This window comes from Mandrillus leucophaeus, unplaced genomic scaffold (genome assembly GCF_000951045.1).
Source record: "Mandrillus leucophaeus isolate KB7577 unplaced genomic scaffold, Mleu.le_1.0 Scaffold1457, whole genome shotgun sequence".
Lineage (NCBI taxonomy): Eukaryota > Metazoa > Chordata > Mammalia > Primates > Cercopithecidae > Mandrillus > Mandrillus leucophaeus.
The window spans coordinates 61,969-69,683 of NW_012101429.1; the positions used below are offsets into that span (position 1 = coordinate 61,969).

Consider the following 7,715-nt stretch of genomic DNA (forward strand, 5'->3'; position numbering starts at 1 on the left):
CCTGTTGCCTAGGCTGGAGTGTAGTGGCGCGATCTCGGCTCACTGCAACCTCCGCCTCCCGGGTTCAACCGATTCTCCTGCCCCAGTCTCCCGCGTAGCTGGGATTACAGGCACGCGCCTCCATGCCCAGCTGATTTTTGCATTTTCAGTAGAGATGGGGTTTCACCATGTTGGTCAGGCTGGTCTCGAACTTCTGACCTCGTGATCCGCCCGCCTCGGCCTCCCAAAGTGCTGGAATTACAGGCGTGAGCCACCGCACCCGGCCTACAAATCTTGTTTTTACTTAACCACTTCCGGCTTCCTGCAAACCAGAAGCAGGAGCCAGAAGCGCGGGAAAGGTTTGCGGGGTCTGCGGTTGCGCAGAAGCCCAGCGGCTGCTGAACCCTGCCCCAGGCACCCTGGGTGCCCCGCCCCGCCGGCGGTGCGTCTTTCTGCTCGCAGAACGTTCTGGAAGTTTGGTAAACCCTGAGCAGTCTCTGAGGGCCTGGTGAGCAGGTGGGTTTGCAGCGCTGGGGGATGAGGCCTCAGCAGACCTGTCTCTTCATGTTTTTCTTTGTTCTTCTCCGGCATAGTGCGCTCTGACTTGCCGAGCTCAGAGCTTTACCTCAGGGCTTTGGCAGACGAGGGGAGGAGATCCTGCCCACCCTATTTTCTCCTGGAAAATCCGGTGTGGAAAGGGGTCCCTCGGGGTTTTCCCTGTCAGAAGCCCTGTCACCCACCTGCGAGTGAATTTTATTTGCTTTAGGCTTTGTTGGTCACTCCGAAAAGTAAACAATGGTAGAGACCTTGAAGATCCTTGTCGGACAGCCCCTCACTGGACCCGTGAGGAGACTGAGTAGGGAAAGTGACTTGCTGGAGATGGTAGGGCATTGTGAAACTTAAATTTACAAACACTCTAGAGCTTGGAAAAAACAAAACAGTAACAACAAAAGCCCAGAATACCAGGGCCTTGGAACTGGCAAAGGTTTAAGAGGCCATTGGGTCCAAGCTTTTTGTTTTTATTTTTAGTTTAACTTTTATTTTAGGTTTAGGAGTCCGTGTGCAGGTGTGTTACATAGGTAAACTCGTGTCACGGGGGCTTGTTGTCCAGATTCTGTCGTCCCCCAGGTGCCCATTAGTGATCGTCCCTCCTCCACCCTCGGGCCTCCCGGACCCCCGCCCCGCGCCTGCCGCTCCCCTCTGTCCCTGCGAGCTCAGCCTTCAGCTCCAGTTTAGAAGCTTTTTGTTTTCAGGTGAGGACGCCGCCCAACCAGAGGTGACGTGATTTGCCCAAAGCCACACAGTCCCTGCTTGGCTGCTGGTCGAGGAGCTTTTCCCCAGAAATACTGAGGAGGCGCTGCCCCAGTCCCAGGTTTCTGATTCATTCCTCGCCTTTAACAGGGACTTGGGCCACGACTGACCCCAACTCCTTTCTCACTTATTTGTGCACGTGATTACTTTACTTCTCTTAGCTTTAGTTGTTTAAATTGTTTTTAAAACCTATGTATAATGGTGTGAAGATTTAAATGAATATTTACATATTACTAGATTTAAATGACTATTTATAGATTACTAACTGATAGACGCATACATATCTACATATATACCAGTAACTACTTCAAAAAGTTCTTGTAACCTTTGCATACATGTATTAATAGCTATATGAGTGTATTAGTAATTGTGTGTAGGGGGGAGTTATAGAAGTTGAAGCCCTTCCCCCAGCCAACTTACCATTTACTTATTCACAAATCTTTGAGTGTCTACTGAGTGCCAGGTGCTGAGTAAGGTAAAATAGAATCAGAATGTGTCCCTGCTCTCATGGAGCTAGTTAACTTGTCGTTCATTCATTCATGCAATAAATGAGGAAATTAGAGAGCAGCTGGTTTCCACTCACCAGGAAGAACTTTCTAATTATTAAAGTTGTTGAAAAGTATAATGAAATCACCTTGGGAGATATTAACTTACCAATCACTGAAAGTGACTTTCTCGCTTTCTTTTCTTTTCTTTTTTTTTTTAGACAGAGTCTCGCTCTATCACCCAGGCTGGAGTGCAGTGATGGAATCTCAGGTCACTGCAACCTCCACCTCCTGGGTTCAAGTGATTCTCCTGCCTCAGCCTCCCGAGTTGCTGGGATTACAGGTGCACACCACCACACCTGGCTGACTTTTGTATTTTTAGTGGAGATGGGGTTTCGCCATGTTAGCCAGGCTGGTCTCGAATTCCTGGCTTCAAGAGATCCACCTGCCTCCGCCTCCCAAAGTGTTGGGATAAGGGTGTGAGCCACCACACCCATCCTGAAAGTGACTTTCATTTGGGTTAGTTGGTTTCTCAATTTTGCTTTGAACTGCTTTTGCATTAGTAGTAACATGGATAATATAAACTTGGTCGACATTAAGACATTTATGATTTAGTAAGGACAATGAAATACATTTATAAACAACTGTATTGGGCAAAATATGGTTTAAGTGATCAGTAAAGGTACGATTACAGGTGTGAGCCACCGCACCTGACTTTCATTTGGATTAGTTGGTTTCTCAATTTTGCTTTGAACTGCTTTTGCATTAGTAGTAACATGGATAATATAAACTTGGTTGACGTTAAGAAATTTATGATTTAGTAAGGACAATGAAATACGTTTATAAACAACTATATTGGGCAAAATGTGGCTTATGTGATCAATAAAGGTGTAAGACACATTCTAAATAAGGAGAAGTCTCAGTTTGAGGAGATCAGGGATGGTTTCTGGAGGAGGCAGAATTCTAATGGGCCTTGAAGTAGGACTTTTAAAATAGACTTCATTTTTTACAACCATTTTAGATTTACAGAAAAAAATGAGAAAATACTGCAGAGTATTCCCACATACCCTATATCCAATTTCCCCCATTGTTAACATCTTACACCCATTGCCTTGTGTTATTAAAATATTAGTATGGTACATTTGTTACAATTAATGAACCAGTATTGCTATGTTACTGTTAGCTGAAGTCCGTAGTTTATTCAGATTCTCTTAGTTTTTAACCTTGGTTTTTACCTTAGGCTTTTCTTGTGTTCCAGGATCCCAATGAAGATAACACATTACGTTTAGTTGTAATGTTTCCTTAGGCTCCTCTTGGCTGTGACAGTTCTTCAGACTTACTTGATCTTGGTGACCTTGAAGGCTTTGAGAATTACTGGTCTGATAATTTGTAGATGCCCTACTAATGGAATTTGTTTGAGGTTTTTCTCATGATAGGACCGGGTTATGGGTTATTGAAAGGAAGACTACATCATATCAAAAGTACATGCTATCAACATGATTTATTACTGTTGATGTAGACTTTGACCACTTGGCTGAAGTAGTGTTTGTCAGGCTTCTCTAATGCGAAGCTACTTCCCACTCACCCACTTTGTGTACTGTATATACTCTTTGGAAGGAAGTCATATGTGCAGCCACACCTAAGGAATGGGGAGTTATATTCTCCCCCCACCGCACTGTTTAATATTTTTAGAGACAGGGTCTTGCTGTGTTGCCCAGGCTGGAATACAGTGGTTATTCACAGGTGCAAACATAATGCACTGCAGCCTCAAACTCTTGGCCTTAAGCAGTTTTCCTGCTTCAGTCTCCTGAGTAGCTTGGATTATAGGTGTGTGCCACTGTGCCCAGCTCTGTGTTCCTGTTGTTGATGTTGGAGTATATATACATAAATTATTTGGAATTATTCTGCACAGATTTGTCTCTTCTCCATTTATTGGTTTGTTCAAACATTTATACCAGTGTAGACTCATGGATATTCATTTTATACTTTGGATTATAATGCTATTTTGCTCAAATTGTTACAGCTTTAGCCATTGGGAGCTCTTTCAGTTGGTTCCTCTGCTCTTATGACATACCCCATCAATGCCATCTGTGTGGGGGTTTTTTGTTTGTGTGGTTTTTTTTGTTTGTTTTTTTTTTTCTTGAGATGGAGTCTCCCTCTGTTGCCCAGGCTGGAGTGCAGTGGCGCGATCTCGGCTCACTGCACGCTCCACCTCCTGCTTTCACACCATTCTCCTGCCTCAGCCTCCCGAGTAGCTGGCACTACAGGCGCCTGCCACCACGCCTGGCTAATTTTTTTGATTTTTTAGTAGAGACGGGGTTTCATCGTGTTAGCCAGAATGGTCTCCATCTCCTGACCTCATGATCCGCCCACCTCAGCTTCCCAAAGTGCTGGGATTACAGGCATGAGCCACCGTGCCCAGCCTGTTTTTGTTTTTAAGTACTTTCTTACTTTTTGGCACTGTAAAATTCTCTGAACTCATCTTGTATGTTTCCTGTCCCAGTCCTAGAATCAGCCATTTCTCCAAGGAGCCCTGCTTCCTTTTTTGGAGAATGCTATTTAGAAACCAAAATCTGGTGCTAGGTATAATTGTTGCTAGCACCCAGGTGCTAGGGTGTCGTTTGTTTTAGGCCCTTTCAGCCAACAGAGTAAAGAAATATATGTGTATACTAATCTGGGTATATACACATACAGTCATGCATTGCTTAATGACGGGGATGTGTTCTGAGAAATGCATCATTAGGTGATTTTGTCGTTGTGAGAACATCATAGAGTGTAATTACACAAACTTAGATGGGGTAGCCTACTAGACATCTAGACTATATGGTATAGCCTGTTGCTCCTGGGCTGCAAATGTGTATAACATGTTAATGTACTGAATACTGTAGGCAACCTGCATATCTAAACATATCTGTAAAAAAAGTAAAATACAGTATTGTCATCTTGTGGCACCACTAGTCATATATGAAGTCCATTGTTGACTGAACAGTCAATATGCAGAACATGACTGTATCTATAAAATATTTCTGTGTATATTCATCTGTATCTATATTAAGTTAACAATGAGTTCATACTGTGACCTCCAATTCTAACTATGGACCATTCTAGCCTTGACAGGTAGGATTAAAAAGAAACCTTAGAAGTATGAAGAATGAAGTTTTAAAAAATGCTGTTATGAGCATTCTTATATAAGTCTCTTAGTACAGATCACACACATTTCTGTTGAGTATACATTTAGAAGTGGAGTTGCTGAGTTACAGGTTACGAGTATCTTCAACCTTAGTAGATAATGCCTGCCAAGAACTGTGAAAAGTCTGAGATTTTATCCTACTTGCAAGCTAACAAGCTAGCCTGTTACTGTTTTATAGATGCTTGCAGAATATATAAGATGCCTCAGAGACAAAGGATATTTTTAATTCATGGCAAAAGCAGGAATTAAATTAAATCATGGCTTGGATAAAGAAAATGTAGTACATATACATCATGGAATACTATGCAGCCATAAAAAGAAGGAAATCATGTCCTTTACAGCAACACGGATGCAGCTGGAGGGCATTATCCTAAGTAAATTAGTGCATAAACAGAAAACCAAATATCACATGCTCTCACTTATAAGTGGGAGCTGACCACTGAGTACATATGGAAATAAAGATACGGATAATAGACAATGGGGACTACTAGAGAGAAGAGGGAGGAAGGAGGATAAGGGCTGAAAAACCCACGACCTGGGTGATGGGATCATTTGTACCCCAAACCTCAACATCGCACAATATACCCATGAAACCTGCACGTGTACCCCCTGAATCTAAAATAAAAGTTGAAATTAAAAAATAAATTTTACCACTGAAACAACATGCTGTAAGAGCAAAGATGGTATTTTTCTAGCTTTGTAAGCAGTGAAGATTATTTTATCTAAAAGTTGAAGATATTTTTCCTTTTGGAAAATAATTGGGATGTAACTTCTGGGACGTTTTTCAGTGAATATCAAAGTGTTTCAAAGAGGTTATTTTTCACTATGCATAACAATTTGTTTTGCTTTCTTTGCTTGATTTCAACTGCCTGGCATTAATTTTAGTTTCCATAGCAGCAATAGTAAGCAATTGGCATTGGAGTAGCCAGATTTGCTGCAGATATCAGAATCTCACCATAAGAAATATTTTAAGTAGCCCTGGTGTTGGACTCCTGTACTTCTCTTCTGACACAACAGAATTTGCTAATTTTAAAATGACACACTTAACATTATTAAACATTTTCAGAGCTATTTAAAAACCTGTAAGATGGCTGCGCATGGCGACTCACACCTGTAATCCCAGCACTTGGGAGTCTAAGTCAGGCAGATCACCTAAGGTCAGGAGTGACCATCCTAGCCAACATGGTAAAATCCCATCTTTACTAAAAATACAAAAAAATCAGCCAGGCGTGGTGGTGGACACCTGTGGTCCCAGCTACTCAGGAGGCTGAGGCACAAGAATTGCTTGCACCTGGGTGGAGGAGGCTTCAGTGAGCCCAGATCACGCCACTGTACTCCAGCCATAGTGACAGAGTGAGAGTCTGCCTCAAAAAATAAATAAAAATAAAACCTGTACGAGTCAGGCATGTGTGTGTGTCTATATTGTATAATTTATATGCAATAAATTACACTGTATGCTGTGATGTTTTGACACATGTATACAGCTGTGAAACAATTACTACAATCAATATAGTGAATATACTCATCCCAAAGGTTTCCTCCTGCCTTTTCTGTAATCCCACTTTTTTCCCCATTATCCCTTGTTCTGTTTAATTTTTTGTCACTATAGTTTGTATTTCTTATATAAAAGAAACTATACAATATGTGCTATGCTTTTGGGTTGGCATCTTTCCTTCATAAATTTTTAGAGTGACTCTGGTTGTTGTGTGTATCAATAGTTGAGTCCTTTTTGTGGCTGAGTAATATGCCATTGTATGAATGTATTACAGTGTCCACCTGTTGAGGGGCAGTTGGGTTGTTTCTAATTTTTGGCTACTACAAATAAATCATTCGTGTAAATCCTTGTATAGATGTATGCTTTCTATTTTCTTTGATAAATTTCCTAGAAGTAAAATGACTGGATGTCATGGTAGGTATATGATTAACTTTTTAAGAAAATGTCAAACTGTTTTTCAATTGGTTGTACCATATACTTGCCAATTAGTAGTGTATGAGAGTTCTAGTTCCTCACATCCTCACCAACACTTGATACTGTTAGTTTGTTAAATTTTAGCCATTATAATAGGTATGTAGTAGTATCTTGTAGCTTTAATTTGCATTTCCCTAATAATGTTGAGTATCTTTTTATGTCCTTATTTGCCACTTACATGTCTTCTTTGGTGAATAACCTGCTTAAATCTTTTGCCTATTTTTTAATTGGGTTGTTTGGGTTTTTTACTATTGAGCCTTGAGTGTCTTTTTTTTGTTTTGTTTTTGTTTTTTTGTTTTGTTTTTTGAGACAGTCTTGCTCTGTTGCCCAGGCTGGAGTGCAGTGGCACGATCTCAGGTCACTGCAACCTCTGCCTTCTGGGCTCCAGTGATTCTCCTGCCTCAGCCTCCTGAGTAGCTGTGACTACAGGTGCGCACCACCACGCCCGGCTAATTTTTTGTATTTTTAGTAGAGATGGTTTTTCACCATGTTGTCCTGGATGGTCTCAAACTCCTAGCCTTAAGTGATCCGCCTGCCTCAGCCTCCCAAAGTGCTGGGATTACAGGCGTGAGCCACCTTGCCCAGCCCAAGCCTCGAGAGTCTTTAAAAATATATTCGGGATACAAGTCATTTACCAGATATTTGCTTTGCAGTTATTTTCTTCCAGTCTCTAGCTTGTCTTTTTATTCCCCTTAAGAGTGTCTTTTTAAACATTTTTATAAATTTAGGTGGTACAAGTGCAGTTTTGATACAAAAGCATCTTTGGAAAGAGGAAGTTTTG

General features: G+C 41.5%; 1 protein-coding gene across 2 annotated transcripts in view; it reads left to right on the top strand.

Moving 5' to 3' along the window:
• Positions 1-361: 361 nt before the first annotated feature.
• LOC105535392 (chromosome unknown open reading frame, human C1orf146) overlaps positions 362-7,715 on the top strand; it is a 24,536-nt gene continuing 17,182 nt past the window's right edge. The window contains exons 1-2 of one of the 2 annotated variants that reach the window (XM_011974463.1): positions 362-495; positions 7,266-7,363. The gene's annotated coding sequence lies outside the window, so the exon portion shown is untranslated. The remainder of the gene's footprint in view (positions 496-7,265; positions 7,364-7,715) is intronic. The other variant, XM_011974462.1, reaches the window with a different exon arrangement.